The sequence below is a fragment of the Panicum virgatum genome, chromosome 8K (assembly GCF_016808335.1).
Source record: "Panicum virgatum strain AP13 chromosome 8K, P.virgatum_v5, whole genome shotgun sequence".
Classification (NCBI taxonomy): Eukaryota; Viridiplantae; Streptophyta; class Magnoliopsida; order Poales; family Poaceae; genus Panicum; species Panicum virgatum.
In genome coordinates, this window is record NC_053143.1 from 23106598 (window position 1) to 23128951 (window position 22354).

At 46.9% G+C, this 22354-nt stretch overlaps 1 pseudogene across 1 annotated transcript; it reads left to right on the forward strand.

The window, feature by feature from the left end:
* Window positions 1-13897: 13897 nt before the first annotated feature.
* LOC120644231 lies at window positions 13898-18665 on the forward strand (annotated as a pseudogene). The gene is made up of 2 exons (XR_005663528.1): window positions 13898-14104; window positions 14965-18665. The product of XR_005663528.1 is annotated as a putative receptor protein kinase CRINKLY4 (transcript).
* The last annotated feature ends 3689 nt before the right edge of the window (window positions 18666-22354 follow it).

Here is a 22354-nt window from a genome sequence, read left to right on the forward strand (position 1 = left end):
AGGAAAGCCATTTTGACATCCATTTGCCATATCTCATAGTCATAAAATGCGGCAATAGCTAGAAGAATCCGAATAGAATTTAGCATTGCGATGGGCGAAAATGTTTCATCATAATCAACACCTTGAATTTTTTTTAAACACTTTTGCCACCAATCGCGCTTTATGGATATGAACATTTCCATCCATGCCTATCTTTTTCTTAAAAATCCACTTGCACTCCACAAGTCTTACAACGTCAATGGGATCAACCAAGTACCAAACTTGATTGTCGTGCATGGATTCTATTTCAGATTGCATGGCTCCATGCCATTTCTCAGAGTCTGGTCCGATTATTGCTTCAGTATAGGTCTTAGGCTCATCATTATCTAATAACAATATGTCGCGCTGCCCCGCAGTTAGGAGCGTGAACTTTTCAGGTGCGCTACGTGCCCTTACAAACCTTCGTGGGGCTGGTTCTTCCACAACGGGTTCTACAACTTCTTGTTCATCCTGTGAAGGTTCAGTGGGGGCTGAAACCGTTTCAGGCACATCCAAAATTTATTCAAGTTGCACCTTGCTCCCACTAATTCCTTTTGAGAGAAACTTGTTGACGCAGATTTCGATCAACACATGAGAGCACTAGAGCGTGTGAGTCGCAAACTTACTGAAGGGTAGTGAGTTATTTTCTCCAGAAGAACGAGACAATTTGGACAGATACAACAAATTCATGAATGAATTCTCAGTCAGATTCGAAGGAGGATGGCTCCCGCCAAACGCCATCCCATATGACGAAGACCTTCTGTGACACACTCTCGGATTATCTCCCCGAGTCAAGTCAAACGAAGAATTCTACCTGGACTTGGATCAAATCTTTAAGAGAAACCGGTTCACGAAACAATCCGTTCTGGACAAGAATATCGAATCCGAGAAGGACTCGATCTCCGCTACCACTACAAAAAGAGAACTCCAGTCCTCAAAACAGAGGAAGGAGAAACAGTTCTCAGACTACAAAGAATTACCGTTCCAACAAGGCCTTCCGCTAAAAGAAGACAGCAAGCCAAAGATTTCCAATCACGACCGCAAGATTTTCATAGCCTTACTCTCAGAATCTACAAGTCAAATGGTCAATCCTACAGCGCTAGAAGACCTCAATTATGACGATTTCCTTTCTGATGCTGGAGCAAGCGAAACAGTAGCAATCAGCTACGAAATCCCTCCACCGCCTCCAGGAATCACGGTCACCGTTCACCTGGACAACAAGCTGAAGAAGACTCAAGATCAAAAGAGAAATATCAATCTCACGACAGAGTACCATCAACAACATGGCGACTCCTTCAACTATTCCAACAGTGACTTACACAATGTCATCAACATTGGTCGCAATGCGAAAACAGTCATCATCGACTACCCAATAACTACAAGTACTACTCGAGAAAACGACGCAATGCCAGCACAGTACCTCCTCCGCAACCAACAAAGCAGTCGAAGATCGATTCCACTCAAAACTTCACTCAAGATGTTTTCTACACTCCAAAGCAAAGCACTCGAGTTTCCAATGCATCATCCTTCGCAAAGCACTCGGAGCACCTCCACCTCCTGCCGACAAGGACACCAAAGAAAAAAATCAATGTCAACAAAGCTTCTTTTGACAATCAACTACAAAGAAGAAGGAGTTAGTCGGATGGGTTAAATCTCCTCTGGGCCAACCCCTAGTCTTACACCCAATAAAGGCTAGGATGGGTCCGCCTGAGATTAGATTCTATCCCCGAACTACTCGAAATCAAAGCAGAAGAAGAAGTACTCTATACAAAGTAGTCGGCTGGGTCCAACCACCTCAGGGCCAGCTCTTTCTGATGGCTCTTGGTCCCATCTGTTGATAAAACAAGAAGAACGTCAACACCTAAGCGACTAAACAAGAGAGATCCACAACAAAGACAGTGCAGGAAGTTACCTCGATTCTTTTAAATCACTTCCTTTAACATCTTGACCTTCTGCTCGAGCGCCGCTTTGTCCTTCTTCAAGGCAGCTTTCTTCGTTTCAAGCAGACCGATCCTCTGGCGATCCGCAACTGTCTCCTTCAGTTTCTGAGACTTCAGATACGAGCGATTGGCCAGTTGCTGCAACAATCCACAATCAGTCTCTAGAAACATACACACAAAAAAAAGTACTCGACAATAGTACTCACCATAGAAAACTTGGTGAATTCACGAACATTTGCTTGGAATTTCTTCATATTCCCAAGCGTCAACTGCGGATCATCCTCAAGATCTTTGCCATGATTACATTCAAAATGAGGAGGGGATGTTGTAATTTCATCCAGAAGGTCATCACTCGACTCCTCCTGTCCTTCAAGATCTGATGAAGCACCTGTTGTTCTCTCCTCGTGAAGCAGTCGAGCAACCGGAAGAATTTTCGAACCATTATAAGGTGGTATGATGGGCTTACCAACTGGGATTTCTTTCGAAGGTTTCATTCCTGCTTCACCGGCCGTCCTCGACGACTCCCCCACATCAGAAGAAATGGCAGCCGCAGGAGTCCCTTCCTCAACTACTCGCCTCTGCTGAGGCGCAGGTCCAGAACTACAACAGAAGCAAAGATATCAGATAGCAAGCTCAGAACGGGACAGAAACCAGTCGATGGGTTACCTGATGTCACTTCTAACCCTCCTCTTTCCCACAGTTGTCCTCGGCTTCTTGGGACAACTGGGGCCGGCTTCGGGCTCTGGACTCCCTTCGTGAACCAAAGATTCGACTCCTCCCGTCTTACCCTTCATTAGCTCTGCAAAGGTAACACGATCATCAGAGTCAGAACTGGACAGAGTCTGAGACATCTGGATCCAAGTCAGGCCTAAATTCGTGAGGCCGCAAATGGGCACTAGGTGTCCTGTGGTTCGGCCGAAAAACCTCGGGCAATGGAGGGTCACTCTGAAAGACTAATAAATCGTCCTACAAGCAAAAGGCCCAGGGTCAGTTTTTAAAAGAAAAAAAGCAGTCCAGAAAAGCATTCAATGATTCAGAACTTTACTTGTTTTGGCGGATTTCTCACATGGTATAACTCCGGGAGAAGAGGAACAGAACTGACATCTTCAAAAAGATTATGAAGGAGCACCATAGCTTCCTCCTGACAAGTCCTCTCTGATGAAAATCGAGATAGATCATACAAGCCAGTATACTCAAACCCCAGGTGGCGGCGACACTGCAATGGCTGAAATTGCCTCCTGAGCCAAGACACCACAATCGTCGCCCCAATCACCCCCTCTTTCCGCCGGGCAGCAATCCTCTCAAGAAGTTCATCCACCTGATCCACATTCTCCGCACGAGCTCGTTACACTTTTGCGGGGGTCCAGGAGTCCTTTCCGGAAGAGCAGGAGCATGATTTTCAATATAGAACCACTCGGCCTTCCAATCCCCAATCTGACGATGCAAAGTATACAGAATATACTTCTCTGCCATGCCAGGACGAAATTGAAGATCGGCACCTCCTTGAAAGTGCATCTAGGCCCCTAATGGGTTTTGGTGAATTGAATGACAATATGATTAAAGGACTAACGATTTATTTGAGTTATCATGAGTAGGGATTTATTCGTATATCAACTGGTGTATTAACTGATGTATCAAGGAATCAAATAAAAGAGAGCTTATTGGACAATGCCAAGCATGTTGTGATATGAAATGAGAAACAAGTATTCATGCAATGTTGATATATGGTTTCTATTCATGACTTGACATATTTGAAGCGTATTTGAGATATAAAAAGTTATTGAAAGTATTGGTGCAAGGCTTCATGAAGTTAAACAAAAAGAGAAGACATACACTTATGTGCTACATATTGGTCATATATTGTGAAGCTTGCAATGCTTGGAATATTGTTATCAAATCATGGTTACAAAGCAAGACAAGCACATTATGAAGAAAAGATAGAAACAAGTGCTCATGCGTTATTTGATGATTTCTAAATATGGCTTGTCAAAGTGAAGTATGCTATGTCTAAAGGGTCAAAGGTTCATGATTACAAAGCATGACAAAGAAATGAAGGTACAAGAATGAAATATGGATTTTATTATTGATGTGCAAAGCTCAACTCAACATGGCAAGGGTAAGTGGTGAAGAAACCAACCGAGATGACTAGTGCGAGGGACTAAGCAAGCTTTGGTGAAGCGACGGTTTACCATGTGTGCAAGTGTTAAGGTGAAGTGCTAGTATCCGTGGGGTGTTAGAAGTATCATATCCAAGCCTTGATTGAGAGAAGCAATGCAATGCATCAAATATTTTATTGGAGTGACTTGAGTATTCAAGGACAGTTTTGCAAGATAATTTGGAACTCTAAGTCACTAGCTCAAGTATGGATTTACTCAAAAGAATGTTGTGCAATGTTGGAATCCCAAAGTTGAAGAAAATCATAGTATGGCAAAGCTGAAGTAATTCAAGGCTCAAGTGGTTCAAATGTGTTTGATATTTAATCTTGAGTATAGGTACGCCGTACTATTAAGAGGGATGCAACATTGATTGATTAACATGGTCAAAAGTGCTCATAGGTCACCCATAGTGAGAATCCTAAGAGAAAACCCCTAAGAACTGACTTTGTGCTACTTGGATGATCAAGTATAGACTTGGTGGACCAAGTAGAGCACATTAACTTGGGTTTGGGTTTCTCTGGCCCAGACCGGTCTCACCGGTCACTGACAGTTACAATGGCTAGTTTTTGTGTGTGGAGTATTTATACTCCTCAGCCCCCTCTTTCGTGGGCTGCTAGTTTTTTGCATTCCTTTGAGCTTTCTAAAGCATTTTCTTGACCAGCTAGTTCTCCCCAACACTCTTTGTGAGTTAAACCATCTAGATTGCATATCTTTGGATTGGGTTAAGAGATTGAGCAAGTGTGAGATTGTTGAGCATTGTGACATTTTGAGCAGCAAGTGAGCAACCATAGCTTGAGCACTCGAGATTTGTCAAAGCATTCAAAGTTCGCATTTGTTACTCTTGGAGGGTTGCCTCCTAGATGGCTAGGCATCGCCAGCTAGCTCCCAACGTTGTGGTGAGCAGCGGCAAGTTTGTGCGGGCGTGATTTTGCCCCCTTGGTGGAATGGATCAAGATAGTGGAATCGGGGAAGTTGTTGAAAGAGACCCAACTCAAGGGATCGAGTTGAAAGAGACTCACACCCAACGAGTTCCTCAATGGAGACGTAGGATTCACGGTGGTGAATCTGAACTTCGGAAAATAAATTTTTGTATCTCCATTGTGGTTTGCCTCACTACTTTGTGTTCTAGCACTTTGTTTATAATTCCGCATTGATCTACTTTAGTGTGTTGTTTCTGTCTGTGCAGGGTATTGCAATACATTTATATTCACCTGCAGGAACTCCACACTAAGTTGTATTTGTGCTGGAGCTCGAGGAGGGGAGAAACTCTGATTTTGTGCAGGTTCTGCGTGTGACCGGTCTGACCGGTCACCCTAACTGGTCTGACCGGTTGGCTACTTTGTTCAGTGTTCTAAGTGTTAGACCGGTCTGACCGGTTAGTGTGCTTAAGTGTTTTAAATTGCAGAATTTGTTGAAACACCTATTCACACCCCCTAGGCGACATCCGAGGTCCTTTCAATTGGTATCAAAGCCAGGTTTCCGGATTGAAGATTCATTGCTTGGAGAATCGCGATGTCGACTACTTGTGAGGTACCGTTTGAGCCGCTATCTCTAGATAGCTCAAACTACTCTTCTTGGTCAGCTCATATACTTAATGTTTTAAGGACCATGGGTCCTTCCTTTGAGCAGATTGTTGAGTCGAGTATTTTTCCTAATGACTTTGACAATTTGTTCGCATTGTCAATTGAGGAGTTGAAGCGCTCGACTGGCAATCTTCGTGTCATTCACCTCTTGTTTAAGAACATTGACAGAGAACTCTCAGATCTCATAAACAAGGAGGACAAATTGAAAGAGATACGAATTGATGCTCATCGTCTTTAGAAGTTTCTTGAGGCAATTTGTGAAGAAAATAGTGATGATGAAGATCAAAAAGATGATGATGAGGAGTCATTAGAGGAGTGTACTACAACGGCAACACATACTCATCCTCTTGAGATTCCTCCCGATGTTCAAGGAGCATAACCAACTGAGTCTGCTGGTTCTCTGGTGGAATCGGTCTGACCGGTCTGACTAGGGGCAAAGGCAAAAAGAGCAAGAAGTGCTCCCGAAGGCGATCAAGACAAGCACAAGCTTCAAAAAATTCAACATCTTTCAGTGATGTAGATCATAAGTGCTTGATGGCCGAAACCAATGAAATGACCAAGCAAGATGAAGTTCAAATTGAAGCTATCAAGGCTCTAAATCAAGAGCTTGAGAAGATCAAACAAGAACATGCTTCTTTGGCACAAAGGTATCATGAATTGTCCAATGATTATATTAATGCCACTAACTCAGTTATTCATGTAGCATCATTGGAGAAAGAAAATCAAATGCTCAAGTCTCAAGTTGAGAGTCTCACTAGCAAGTGTGTGACTTTGCAACGAACTCATAAGGAACTTGAATATTCCTATGAGAAGCTTGCTGATTCACATGCTATGCTAGAAGTTGCTCATGAGGTTGTAATAATATCGGTAAAATCCTATCAACCTCTCACACACACATGCACATGCTCACAAGCTTCAATTATGTTATCTTCTGATAAACTGTGTTGCTTCCAAGCAACAAATTATTGTGTTGAGCATGTGGTTGCAGAAACTTGTGATGACCTTATCGCGGAAGAAGATGATCAACTCAAGCGATAGGTCGAAGAGCTAAAGATTGAAATGATCAAGTTGAAGAGCAAAGGTCAAGTGTAACCTTCTCAAGATAACCATGATGACATGGTGAAGAAGCTTGAGAAGGTTTCAAACCTCACTACCTCTGCTCCTCAATAAGGTCAATCTAAAAGGAAAAGTCTTGTACAAGTCAAGAAGTCAAACATGGGACAAAAGGGGTCCACATGTCCCATGCAACCCAAGAACAAGACAAAGCCTTCAAGAAAGGAAAAGCAACGTGCAAGAACAAGGGCGTGCTTAAAATGCAAAGAAAAAGGTCATTTTATTGCAGCATGTCCCTTTCTACAAAATGAGGTCAGATCTGACCCGATCGGTCAGACCGGTCACCCTAGACCGGTCAGACCGGTTGGTGCCCGGATTGTTCAACCTCACTCCTACAAGAGCAAGAAAGTCAAGGATACAAAAGTGATGCCTAAATTAAAGCAAGTGCAAAGTTCTAGAGATGATGTCAAGTCAAGAAAAGCCTATTCACCCCCCCTCTAGGCGACATCCGAGGTCCTTTCACTCCTACCCTAGCAGTATTCCTAGGATTGGGAAATGGATTCAAGGAAAAGAGACTCTTGAAAAGGTCAAAGTGGGGATGAATTCTAAGGAAAGTCTCGCATAGTTGGACAAAAATGGTTATATGCAGAATTGAATCAGGGGTCAGATGGTGAAGTTGAATCCCCAAAAGAAAAGAAGACCTCGCAGGAAATCACAAATCGGAACTGGAAGGCCACACTCAACAAAAGCCTTAAAAAGAACAACCTCTGAAGTCTTTTCAAAGGGCCTTTCATGACCTTCGGCTGACTGCCACTGAATCAAGGCTTTCGACTGCAAAAGATGACGACTGACAAGAGAAGAGATCACAGATTCCAACAACTTACTTTTCTTCCACCCATCGGCCATGGTCACCTCTTTCTAGGATCCCTGGTGCTTCGACTTCTTTGGCGCTATCCGGAATGTCACGAGCCTCTTCTCACGCATATGCTCGGGGGCTGAGGATTTCAGTAGAAAACAAAGGACAAACTCTAAACACTGAGAAAATTAGCGAACAAGTGAAAAGACCTAGATCGGCCTGGCACAGCTAAATAACTAGGTCAATGGCATTTTTGAAAATATCAGGAAGTTCAAAGGTCACAAAGAACGCCTCGATTTCGGAACCTTAACCCTAAATCAAGGGATTTCAAGTCAAAGCTCGGGGGCTACGGGAAACGTGTCATAAATGGCAACTTTTTTCAAATGAAGATTTGAAAGACCCTGAAGACAGAGATGATCCTCAGCCTGATCCTTCGATTCGACCTAAGGCTCGGGGGCTACTCCGTATGGAGCGCGAGTACATCGCGCACCATATCTGAAGAAAAGATTCGGGGCTAGAGCACCTCATAGCCTCGATATAGCCAAAGAAGTACTCGGAAGACTACTCGAAGCACTCAACGGACTCCAAGCCTGAGCAATGGATTCCAGAAGCACTCGATGAATGTCTTCAGAAGTACTCGACGCCTGCAGGACTTGACTACGAAGAGCTCGGGGGCTTGTCAAACCCGGGGCAACGGGACTGCTCATAGGCGTGGAATATTCTGGAATAAGGGATAATACATGGAATACCCCTTATTACCTTGTATCTACTCGTACAACAGTAGGACTAGCTGGAGTACAAGGAAACTACTCGACCTCATCGGAGTAGGACTCTGAAAGTACTCGGCTAGGACTTCCTATGTAACCCTGTCCCCCCAGGATATATAAGGGCGGGAAGGGACCCCCTCGACACATCGAACAACACCTAAGGGAATCCAAACCACCACACAAGACGTAGAGTATTACGCTCTGGTGGCCCGAACCTGTCTAAATCTCTGTGTTCCTTGCACCATCGCGTTCTGATCTCGGCGAGTCCCAACCTTCAACCACTCTCCTCGTGGTATACCTCTAAGAACCTGCCGGTAAAACACCGACAGAGTCCTTGATGACTCGACGGCTGGTTCGTCCGCTGCTCCGTCATGGGTATCCGACACCGTCTGGCTACCCGATGCACCTACGAATAAAGCAACAGTAATCAGTCCAAGATATAATTTCAAAAGCCGATTGAACAAAAGAGCAAAGAAAAGTAGTCAGATGCACACTTGAGTCAGTATGCGCCTCAGGCACAACTTCAGGAAGCGGAGGCCTACTCTGATAGTTTTTGGGGTTAATCTGCACGAAAGATACCAAATCAACTCGACTACTCAATAAAAAGTATTCGACATCAACTATAGTCGACTACTCGAAGAAGTACCTCTAGAGGACGCCTGCCAGCTCTGAAGGTTCTAGAAATATTGGCCTTCCCGACTACATTCTTCAGTAGTCTATCCACTCGATTCTTCAACTCAACTTTAGAAATTTGGGATCATGTATAAAGAGAGGGATCCGTCTCCCCCGTATACTGGAACCCAAAATAGACCCACCGCAGCAAAGGCCGGATTCTCCGAAGCGTCCAGTGCGCTATCACGGAAAACACCACTAATCTGGTGATCCGCCTTCAACCTCTCAATTTCTTAGAGGAGAAAATTAACCTGATCTACATTGCCGCCCCTGGAATTCTAACTGGGTCTTTTAACAGGGGGCCAGGGGTCCTATGAGGAAGAGATGAGGATTCATTCCCAACATAAAATCACATCTCCTTCCAGTCGATGACCTTGTCACTCAACACGTACGGAATATACTTTGGTTTCTTCCCCTGACGAAACTGAAACGAGCACCCCCAACTACTTCTATCTCAGAATCATTGGGATGGGGCTTCAGATGGAAGAAATATTAGAATAGATCAAAATGAGGCTCGATCCCCAGGAAAGCCTCATAGAGATGGACAAAGATCGAAATATGAAGAATAGAATTAGGGGTCCAGTGATGTACTTGAACCCCCCAATGGTGAAGAAGACCTCGGAAAAAGTCAAAAACAGGAAATCCGAGGCCCCGGAGAACATGAGGGTGGAAAACGACAGATTCACTCATTTTCTCACGAGGAAAGGATTCACCAACAGAGCTCCTCCAATGGATTACTTTCTGCGACTAAAGGAGATGATCCTCTACAAGACCTAGGAGATGGAAGTCAGTACACTTACTCGATTTCCATCCCCGATCCTTCGCCTCGCCAGCAGTTTCGCCCGCCTTCCCCTTCCCAGCAGACTTCTTGGGCGCCATGAGAATAGGGAGAAGATGACTCTCTCTCACTTCACTCTCGGGGGCTAGCGATGGCTAGTTTCCCATGGCACTCAGAGGCAAGAGCAGATGAACTAAACGGTGGCGAAGCGGACTAAGCCAAAAAGCGTGCTAAACATAGATTTCCTCGAAGTGTTAAATAAGCAGTCAATGGAAGTCTCCGTAAATAACAAGAAGTCCAAGGGTCACACGCTAGTTTCAGAGTTATTTCAGCCAGCAAATCCGGAATCCACCTCAAAGGAAACAGAGCCAACACCGAAAAAAGGAAATTTTCACTCAAGGATTACATTCCAATAGAGGAAAATACACAGATCTGAACAATCAAACTACTCGAGCTCAGCTACAAAATAGAGATGTCAGCCTCAGGGCTGTTACAGTGATACAAATCTTGTTATTCCCAAGTGGGAATAATTCAAAAACAATCAGAGAGAAAAGTCTTGTTAGCAAGAAGAGATGCAAGATCAGGAGCATCGCAAATCCTCTTCTTGTATCATTCAGCGCCATCTGCTCTTCTCCCTGATATGTTTTTGTAACAAAAATTATGCCATCTCCGCAGAAGCCATCGAGGGGGAAACCAATAAAGTTTCCCCCCAGAGAATGACTCCAACAGACTGCAAATGCTTCTAACACGGCTTCCACCATCAGCCCACCAGGTACAATACGGCCAGAATGGAACAACCTAGAGAAGCAAGGCCGGCGGCTAGGAAGATAACAAGTATTTTTGCTGCTTGCAAATACTCTTCTAGCACCTATCAAGATACATCGACTACTTCTATCAAAAGGTCGAGCATTCTCCAATGAAGAACTCCACTTGGAACCCACAGTTACAACTGGAAGATTGAATAAATAAGGGCCTTAGATGCTGCTTAAATAGAAGAGGCAGTTGAGCCACAGCACCTCCCGTGACACCCAAAGACAAAGGGGTCACGAGCAGAACAAGGCAGATTCCACAGCAGTACTTGCCACGTGAACTCACAAGCACACAGTACACTGAAAAGCAGCCTTTTTTAGAAGAATCTTGTCAGTACTGCTGACTCCAGAAAGATTGCAAAGGACGTGACACGATCTTTTGGATCCTTAACCCCAAATCACAGGATCTGAATTTAAGGCTCGGGGGCTACAGAATACGTGTCATAAACGGCAACTTTTTTTCAAGCTGATTCGAATTTCGAATGGAAATTTGAAAAGATCCAGAAGACAAAGTTAACCCTCAGCCTGATTTGTCAATTCACCCTAAGGCTCGGAGGCTACTCCATATGGAGCGCGAGTACACCACGCACCATATATAAAGGGAAAATTCAGAGCTGGAGCACCTCATAGCCTCGATGCAGCCTAGGAAGTACTCAGAAGACTACTCAAAATACTCAGAAGATTACCCGAAGCACTCGATGGACTCCAGAGATGGATAACAAGCTCCAGAAGCATTCAAAACACTCGTTGCCCAGGAAATGGATTCCAGAGGCTCTCGAAGCACTCGACGAACATCTTCAGAAGCACCCGACGCCTACAGGACTCGACTATGAAGAGCTCGGGGGCTTATCAGACCCGGGGCAGCGGGACTGCTCACAGGCGTGGAATATTCTAGAGTAGGGAGTAGCACCTGAATATGCCCTACCTCTACTGTATCTACCCGAATAGGAGTAGAACTAGTTGATGTACACAGAAACTAGCCGAACTCTTCGGACTAGGATCCTAACAGAACTCGACTAGGACTTTCCATGTAACTCTGTTCCCTAAGATTATACAAGGGCGAATAGGGACCCTCCAAAAGAGGACGATACACATCGAACAACACCTAAGACAATACAAACCACCATACAGGACGTAGGGTATTACTCTCCGGCGGCCCGAACCTATCTAAATCTTTGTGTCCCTTGCACCATCGCGTTCTGATCTCGGCGAGTTCCCGCCTACAATCAATCTATTCGGGGTATACCTCGGAGAGCTTGCCGGTAAAACACCGATATGCGCTTCGTCGTCGGGTCCAGAGGAACCTTGTGGTAGAACCAATACGAAGCCCAGTCCCTAGGCCATTTGTTCTTCGACGTGGCGACGGGGCTAGGAAAGCTCTGCTGAAATGCGAAGGTGTAACAACCATACTGGGGCTCCACCTCAGTTGACTGGCCATCGGGACCGCGAATAGAAATAGTCTTGGGCTGGTAATGGATGCGGCTCACCGCGCGAAGTTCTCCACCGTAGGCGCAATGTGGCAATTCTTCATCAACCACAAGAAGAGGTTGAGGCGGATGAAGGAGTTAGGGGTCATCTAATGAAGAAATACCCCGTAACGAGCGAAGATGTCCACTACGGCTAGGTCTAGGGGGAAGCGAAGGCCAGCAGAGAAGAAGTCCTTGAAAACAATTACTTCGTCACCTTCGGGCTTCGCGTAAACCTCCGTCCTGGGTGGAATCTTCGCGGCACCCGGTGTGATCACTCTGCGATCCCCCATCTTCTTTAGCATGGCCCGCGTCAACTTTGTCGGGCCCAGAAACGTAGAGGGCGGAGCTTTGTCTTTCCGGGAGCCATCGCAGAGCTGGGCGAAGCCACCGTCGAAATGGCGTCAAGAGAGCTAAGAGCGAGGAAGGCTAAGCGAAGCCTCGATTGGCAAGAGAGCAATGGGCGCAAGCGCCGGAGACTGATGGGGAAGTGTGGCCGCTTGTCAGTGTGCCCTTGCTTTTAAAGAGGGAGGGGAATGTGCAAAGACCATGTTGCCCTTCATTTTTTATGCAGGCTGCAGGCGTGGACAAGGGCATCAGTGACATTTTCCATAGGCGCCGCGATCGCTACAAAGGTAATAAAGCTGCAAATTATTCATGGTATTTATGGTGCATCGATCCGTGCACAACAGCGAATAGGTGAAGCGACAAAGCGTGACTCGACCCTCGCCCGGTCCGTGAGGCGATCGGACGAGGACTGAAGGGTGGCGCTTCGGGAAAAAAGGTCGAGGTCGCCGCCCCTCCAAGGAAGGACGACGACCCCGAGGGGCTACTGTTGGGGACGCCACCTTCGGCCATCGACTGAAGGCTTGTGGACCCGGTGGGCGAGCGAAAGGAGCGGAGCAGAAGCCATCGGTGACCATGCCTTTGCTGTCACAGAGAAGGCCGAGCGGCGCCTTCGCTCCACGGGCGAAAGGAGGACGCACGAAGATGGCTTTGGGAGCGTGGCGAAGACCTCAAAGAGGCGGAGCACGAGGAGCTGCGGAGCGGTGCCACCGGCATGGCTTCGGCGGGAGCGACGAAGAGCTCGCTTAGAGGCAATGACGTCGGCATGCAGGCCCATGGGGCTGAGTGCGAGTCTAACTGTAACCCACCAAGGGGAGTAAAAATACGGATTTGTTCTGGAAATATCCTGAGAATCTAGCCGTTGAGGGGTATTACAGTGTAAATTAAAGAAAACGGAAGGCGGACCGTCGCCTATAAATACCCGTGTAATAAATATTGATGGGACATTGAATACAAAGAGAGAGAACACTAGACGATTGTTCGAAGACCACGTGTGCTATCTCGAGTTGTCTACTTCTTTGTACTGTGTGCGTTTCCTTACTGTTGTAGTGTTCGTACTCTCCACCAAAAAGGCAATCTCGGGTGGGTATAGCGGGCGGGTACAAGGATGACGCAGTGAAAAAAGTAATCATTGTTTGGCAGAAATGCTCTCTAACTCGCAGTTTTTATAGGTCTACACCTCCTCCCACCTCCTTCCGTCGTGACAAGCGGGTCCAGCGAGAGGTATTATGAGTCCAATATGAGTGAAAAAAATTTCAATTATTTTCGATGATCTATAGAGATAGATAGATACATAGTTATAACGTTAATTTCTGACGTTGCAATGATTATTCATCAATATTGCGAGGAACCGTCCCATAAAAAATTTGGATCGAACCTCCTGTTGCTAGCCGTGCCAAAGAAAAATACTCCCGGGATTAACCAGGGCGCAGCGCGGGCGTACGCTGTGGCACCGAAATGAATTTGCGCTGACACTCCCCACCTACACGGCCTCCAACCAGGAGCTGCTCTTTAATGCCCGCATTCAATGCCCTCCCTTCCCTCTCCCTCCCTGCCTCTCTCTCTCTCTCGCCGAGCAGAGAGCGCCGCTCCTCAGTCAAGTCAAGGCCGCTGCCGCAGCGCTCTCGGTGGTCCGGCGACTCATCCGAGCACTTCTCCTGGTAGGTGAACAGCCCCTGCACATCATTCTTGAAGTGGCTTGATTTTCTTGCTATATGAGTAGGAGCAGCTTCGTTTTGTTCCCAGATCCTGCCGGTATCCCACGCTCCCTTCGTCCCGGTCTGCTGTCTGCATTCCTCGTGCAGCGACTCATCCAAATCCGCCCATCCATCTGTGGTTGATTTTGGTCCCCCTTCTTTACCGCCACTCAAGATCGTGTTTTCCGGAAAAGATTTTTCGGATTCAGTTAACCCTTCCCAATATCCCATTCCGATTTCGCCTCTGGGGATACGGGCGTGGAGGATGACGAAGGAAGATGCTGCACTGAAGCTCGTGCTTCCACTGTCTGTTCGTGCGTGATTGGAGATGGGGGCTTGAAGCAATTTTGGTCCAACAAAGCGTCAATTATTTTGGGGTACGATTTGGTTCCTCTCTTTCTCCACTGCTTGCGCTCTTGATTCGCCGGTGAAGTGCAGAAATGTTGAACAGATTACAGCTTTCTTTGATTTAGGTTGCAATGCCGCTTCTTTAGTCATGGCCTATAGGTGCTTTATTCCTGCTGAGTAGGTAGCAAAGACAATGGAGGAAATCAACAAAGCAGCGTCTTGTTCAAATGCTGTGCTCTGACGATGACTGATTAGCCACACCACCATCCTCGTTTCTTGCTCCTTGGTATGCAGTGAGTTAAAAGGGTCTTGTATAATAAGACTCATCTGGTTACTCTTGCTACTAAGACATTTTGTTTCGTGTAAAATAAGACATACCTGATTCCTTTTGGTTCAAAAACTTCCTTTTAGTATAATAAGATTCTCCTGATCCGTGTTGGTACTAAGGAAAGCCCAAACATCTGTATTCCTTGCAGGAATCTTCTCAGCATGACCTCCCAATGGCCCAAGTTCCAAGAAATGGACCATGTGCTGGTTCTAGCAGTTTGCTTCCTGGCCTTGCTGCCAGGCTGGTCCTGTGGCCTTGGCTCCATGTCATCCATCGCAGTGGCTTATGGTGAGGATGGTCCGGTGTTCTGTGCCTTGAGCTTGACCTCCGATGGATCCCACATCGTCACCTGCTTTGGCACAGATGCCTCTGTTCTGTATGGTGCTCCTCCCAATATCCCTTTCCTCGGCCTTACAGCAGGGGATGGATTTGTGTGTGGCCTCTTGCTTGACTCCAGACAGCCATACTGCTGGGGGAGCAACTCCTATGTCAAGAGTGGCGTGCCACAGCCAATGATTGAGGGTGCTAAGTATTCTGAGCTGAGCGCAGGGGACAACCACCTTTTTGCGCTGCGAGCAGCTGCAAATGAAATCCATGGTCCTAATGCTGCTATGTCGTCGTTGATTGACTGCTGGGCATACAATATGACTGCCACACATGTTATTGATGAAGCTGTGTCTACCATCTCGGCCGGTTCGGTGTTCAATTGCGGCTTGTTTGCACGGAACAAGACAGTATTTTGCTGGGGTGATGAAACAGTGAGCGGTATTGTCGGACTAGCACCGAGGAATGTGCGCTTTAAGTCCATAGGAGCAGGTGGTTACCATGTCTGTGGGGTTTTGGAGAATGCACGTGTGTTGTGCTGGGGCAGGACCGCAGGAGCTTGGAAATGCAGCAAGTGGCACCAGCCAGTGCTATTGGTGATGGGGATGTGAACATAGTGCCAATGGATGCGATCGTCTCTGTAGTCGGTGGACGGTTTCATGCCTGTGGCATCAGGAGCCTTGATCGCCAAGTAGCTTGCTGGGGTTTTGCACTTCGTAACAGTACGTCGCCACCAAAAGGGCAGAAGATGTATGCACTTGTGGCTGGGGACTACTTTACCTGTGGAGTGCCTGCTGAGACATCACTGATGCCCAGGTGCTGGGGCAACAGCGGGCCAATGGCACTACCAATGGCAGTACCACCTGGAATTTGTGTACCTAATGCATGTAGTCATGGGTACTACAATTATGAGAACCATGGTGAAGTTGGCAGCAGCAAGGTTTGCAAGCCTGCAAATTCTAGACTCTGTTTGCCCTGTAGTGCAGGATGCCCAGAGGACTGGTACGAGTCATCACCTTGCAATGCCACGGCTGACCGTGTTTGCCAGTATGATTGCTCAAAGTGTGTCACAGGTGAGTGCATATCATTTTGCTTATCCCAGAAACAGACCAAGAGCCGGAAGTTGATAGCCTTTCAGCTGCGTATCTTTGTAGCTGAGATTGTGTTTGCCATCATCTTGGTACTTAGTGTGTCATTAATTGCATGGCTGTATGTACGACACAAACTTCAGCATTGCCAATGTTCAAATAACGAGTTGAGACTGGCGAAGAGCACAGCATATGCCTTCCGGAAGGATAACATGGGGATTCAGCCTGATATGGAGGATTTGAAGATCAGGAGGGCTCAGGAATTCTCCTACGAAGAGTTAGAGCAAGCAACCAGCGGCTTTTCAGAGGATTCACAAGTTGGAAAAGGCAGCTTTTCATGTGTGTTCAAGGGCATATTGAGAGATGGGACAGTGGTTGCTGTGAAGCGTGTGATAAAAGCAGCAGATATGAAGAAGAGCTCCAAGGAGTTCCACAATGAACTTGACCTCCTCTCCAGGCTCAACCATGCACATTTGCTCAACCTTCTTGGTTACTGTAAGGATGGCAGTGAGAGGCTATTGGTTTATGAGTTCATGGCCCATGGATCCCTGTACCAGCATCTGCATGGCAAGGATCCAAATTTGAAAAAGCAGCTGAATTGGGCAAGGCGGGTCACAATTGCTGTCCAGGCTGCCAGGGGAATTGAATACCTCCATGGCTATGCTTGCCCTCCTGTAATTCACCGAGACATCAAGTCATCAAACATATTGATTGATGAGGATCACAATGCACGTGTTGCCGACTTTGGCCTATCTATATTAGGTCCCGCTGATAGCGGCACCCCATTGTCCGAGCTGCCAGCAGGGACACTTGGCTACCTTGATCCAGAGTACTACCGTCTCCATTACTTGACTACAAAGTCCGATGTCTACAACTTCGGAGTTGTTCTCCTTGAGATCCTAAGTGGCAGGAAAGCAATTGACATGCAGTTTGAGGAAGGGAACATTGTTGAATGGGCAGTGCCACTGATCAAAGCAGGGGACATCTTTGCAATCCTTGATCCAGTCTTATCTCCTCCATCGGACCTTGAAGCTCTCAAGAAGATTGCTTCTGTGGCTTGCAAGTGTGTCAGAATGCGAGGGAAAGATCGGCCTTTGATGGACAAGGTGACAACAGCGCTAGAGCATGCCCTTGCACTGCTGATGGGCAGTCCGTGTGTCGAGCAGCCCATCCTGCCGACTGAGGTTGTTCTTGGAAGCAGCCGCATGCACAAGGTATCACAGATGTCCTCGAACCAATCTTGCTCAGAGAACGAGCTTGCCGAGGGGGAGGACCAGAGGATCGAGTACAGAGCACCGTCTTGGATAACATTTCCCAGTGTGGCCTCATCACAAAGGAGGAAATCATCTGCATCAGAGGCTGATATTCCTGGTCGAACAACCACAGATGGTAGGAACATCGGGAGCAGTATAGGTGATGGTCTGCGGTCGTTGGAGGAAGAGATTGGCCCGGCCTCGCCACAGGAGAACCTGTACTTGCAGAACAATTTCTGAAGAAATGTCTTGATTTTCTGCTTATTTCTCCCCACCATTTGAAGTTTACACTTGCTTACCTGTTGCTATATGGAAAGGCTTACTGTTTATACATCCTATAGTGGTGGGGCATTTAAAAACTGAGGTAGCTATAGTTTGTACAGTAAGTGAACAAAATCTAGCATCCAAGGGCATTCCTCTGTAGATTTATCCAGTCTTTTCATCCCTTTTTTTTTTCTCTTGGGGGCTAGTTACCTGTTCGTGGCTTCAGTTGATGGGTTATCTTCCATGATTGGCTTACAGAATTGTGTAGGTTCCACAATCCTTAGAATATTTGGGTTCGTGATGTTGCTCTAGTAAAAAAATGGTTGAATTGTCGTGCTAGCCTGTGAAATCATTAGGTTATCCAAGATCAAATGTTGCCCACATATTTTTACATGTGTTCTTGTCGATTCTTCGGTTGCTTGATTTCTGATTCTCAGTAACAGGTTGGTTGCCCCAGTCTTCTTCAGTAACAGGGATGTAGTTGTCAGGAATGACTGCTGCCATGTTCCATGGCCTGTTTGCTGTTTTCAGCGTAATGAAAGCTGGTTCTTGTTAACCAATCAATGTTGCTCTGACCTAACAAACTCGCCATTATGTCTGTTGACAATGCTTCATTCAGAAGTCATCTTTGCTAGACCGTACGTACTGAATGAGTTCTGTTGCTTTTGCGACAGAGGATACCCATCAATAATGTCTCGGCTTGCATCTTAGATACTTCTTGTTCGCATGCCGTGTACAAAACTTGCTTTGCTTAATTTATTTTTTCTACAAATATTGACTTTCTTTCATAGATGCTCTTATTTTCAGTGATACAGTGAACTCATGGTATGCATCCTATTATTTCCCTAAAATAAATTGTAAGCTACTTTGGACCCTCAGATGCAGTTCCTGAGTGTAAACCCGATAACTTTTGTTTGCGAACAGATCATTATGAGTCATGATGCGCTGGCAAGATTTGAAATATATGGTAATTTATAAAATTTATATAGTTGGTCCCACTAAGGGTCATAAATTCTATTTTTTTGCAATCATGTTGAGCCACGTCACCTTAAATTTTTATCATCGTTAGATCGTTTCCTTTTGTGGACATCTATCGTCCATTTATAAGTTACTATTTTCAATCCACTTATTCATGCACCCACTCATCTATTTGTAAGTTACTATTTCTAATCCACTTGTTCATGCACCCACTCACGTTAATATACATTCATCATGTCACCATGCATTACTCGAATCAGCACACAAAACTGTTTCCCACTAACATTATAGGAGTACACCACTACTTAGCAATCAAAAGTCATCTCCCACTCACGTTAATATCCAGCAATCAAAAGTCATCTTAATGGTGTCATTGTCTTTTCAATTCATCTCCACATAGTATATATGCTACTCGCTCACTTCCAGAAGCAGTGCATTCCTGTTCACTATCAGAAAAATGAAGCGGTGCATCTAGCTCGCCCCCGGCAAGTATGACGAGCTCCCCCAGGCCGGCTACAACTTCGCAGAGCTGGTGGCGGCGAACGACAACTCCATAGAGCTGGTGGAGAGCGCAGCACCAACAAGAGATCGTGAGTTGCCCCTCTCCCGAAAGCCGTCCAACAAGACGGCGGCGGCCAACGGCAGCAACTCGCCGTCGTTGTCCTTCGTCATGGCACCCAAAGCCATTGGGCTTCGACGCTGATCAAGAAGAGGAGTGCGCGAGCGGGTACGCGAGCCGTGCGAGCCGTGCTGCGTACAAGCAGGACATGATGGAGGCGTGGGGGTGGTGGGGCTTGCTGGTGGTGGTGGTGGTGTCCATGGCGTGGCAGTGCTTCCCTCTTGCCAGCGACAACTGGCTCGCCCGCGAGACCTCCGAGAAGAACGCATATGCATATGGTTTTTCTTCTTCTCCATTCATTAATTAACTAAAGATCATAACTCCGTCTTTTCAGCCTACTTAACTTCAACACTTTTATCTTGAAGTACCGCAGCAACGCACGGGGTATTCAACTAGTTGTATTAAGTTTTGTTATCCAAATACTTGATGTCAAAACATGCGTAAAAACACAAAATTCTTTAAAAAGCAGAGGTAGATTTGCATAGCCAAACTTTCTCTAAGATGATTGGTACTGTTTAAGTGCTCTTAACAGAGTAAATACTGAGTAATTCTTTAGTTCGAAAAGCCATATACAAAATCACAAAATTAAGAAAACCAGGATAAACCGCCATTAGAATTCAAGTTATATATGTATAAAATAGCCCTAGGCCCGCCAGCCCGACAAGAGGTACGATTGTTTGGCTCAACTCAAGCACGGCATGGTCGATGTTCATCATGCTTGATCCGGCACGGTTCGGCACTCCATGATGTGCTTGGGCTGTCATAATGGCACAGCGGGCGGCTCAGCCCGGCACGAATTTTTGAGTCTGGCACAAGATAGCCTTGTTAACTCCACTCAACTTTAGCTCATATATGAAGCACCTCGGCCTGCTCAGCTCCTTGTCTACCCCCAGAAATCTTATGTATCGCTCCTAGATTCAGAGCCTGTTTGAGAGCACTCCACTCCCAAAACATAGACTCTACTCCACCAACTCTACTTCACCAACTCCACTCCACCAACTCTACTTCACCAACTCCACTCCACTCCACTCCACCACTTGTAGTCCATTCTGTTGGGTATTCTGTGGCTCTACTCCACAACTCTAAAAGACCAGCCCAGCAGATCGTCTCGGCCCATCTAAACTCCCCTCACTTTCACGCGGGCCCCGCTTGTCAGGTAATTCTTCTACCTCCACCTTTCCTCTTCCTCCTTCCTGGGTGTGCTTGTGGTCCTGCAGGCACAGGCGCTGGCGAGAGCCCCGGTGGAGGCCGCGACGGAGGCGACCGCGGGGAGCCCGCGATGGCGGCGAGCCCCAACGGCCGCGGCGAGCCCCAGCGGTAGCGGCTACGCCGAGCCCCGGCGGCCACGGTGAGCCCGCGATGGAGGCGGCCGCTGCGAGCCCCGGCGGCGGAGGAGGCTGCTGCGAGCCCCGGCCGAGGCTGCAAGCCCGCTGCTGCAGCGTGCCCCGGCGGGGGCGCGCCCTGGCGGCAGCGGCGTTTGGAGCGACCATGGGTGGCGGCGGCGAAGGGAGCTCCGATGGGCGGCGGAGGCGGCAGTGAGCCTGCGGGCGGCGGCGAACTGGCGAGCGGCGAGTGCCGGTGGTCCCTGATGGGCGCCTACGGCAGGAGCATGAGGCGATGTATAAGTGTGTTGACTTTCTCTTTTTCTTGAAGGGGTATGTGTGTAACTAGTGGCAGGTGGGTAATTATCCCCAACTCCACCAGCTCCAGGTTTTGGTGGAGCAGCTCTTGAGGAGCTCAAAAAAAATAGAATAGAGCTAATTTTTGGTGAAGTGGAGTGGAGCTGGCGGACCTATTTGTGTATTTTTTTCATAAAGTGGAGCTGTTTTTTGTGGAGCAGAGCTCTCCCAAACAAAAAAAATGTATGCAGGAGGGCTGGAAAGCGCCCTCGCTACAGCACCACTCCAGATTCTTGCCGCGTGGCATTTCTTGAAATCAGAGGGGAGAACGTAATCCGAAGGGTCACTCGGCTCAGGAGGGCAGTCTTCTCCGTGCGCGTTGGCTCAGGCTCGTTAGGCTCAGCCGCGCCGCTCTCTCGATTGGACCCCTTCCCCTTTTCCTCTCCCAGATTCCAGCCCCAAACCTCTGCCGCCGCCGCCCGCCACGAAGATATCGCCGGGCCCACTGACCTCGTCGAGCTCTCTCCTCTTGCGATGCGAAGGCCCCCAACCTGTATCTCTCGAACCTCTACTGCTATGGCCGCACCTCCGATGCCGCCAGCATGCTCTACGCCGTCGAGAGCTCCGGCTCCCTCGGCAACATCTTGCCTTTGACAGACTTGTCGTGGGATGCTGACGGAGTGACGGTGCAGCCATTTCGACGCCGCGTGCCGGCTCATTGCGTCCATTGCAGCACAGGAAATCAAAGCAAGGTACCCCTTTCGCAAGATAATGACATGTTTGCCGTTAAGACAGTTGTAATGACCACCCAGAGAAGGAGATGGTTCGTCAGGTCAATTACATTATTGCAAGCACTAAGCAGTAAGCAACTCATCTTTTCATTTGAAGAGCTAAGGAACATTTGGAGCATAACTGTTTCCCTGCTTGCAATTGCAGGTTGCCCAGCATCACTTTCAATAGAAGCACCTTGCAGACTGTAATCAAGGAATGAGCTCAACAGCGTAGAATGCTAAAGAACTCCAGAACTGTTAAGCTTCGACGGCCATGAATGCCATTGCAGCTCAAAAGTATTGTAGTGATCAAATTGTAGAATGTATACGCAGAGAGATTTCTGTTGAATGGACCAAGTGTCAATGGATACCTATAATCTGTAGCATTTTTTATCTAAAGTACATATGGTCTGATGTGTTCTCAAATATGCAATATGATCGATGTGTTACAAAAATTCAGATTGTTTCATGGTCCCAACTGTCACAGTGAATATTGAAATAAACTTCAGTGAAACACAGCTAGATTACATATTTTCTGGATTTGGAACTCCATCAAAATTTAATTTCTTAGCAGCTGTCTGCAATGTGGCAGCTCGATCAACTCCAAGTAAGAGATTTGTATA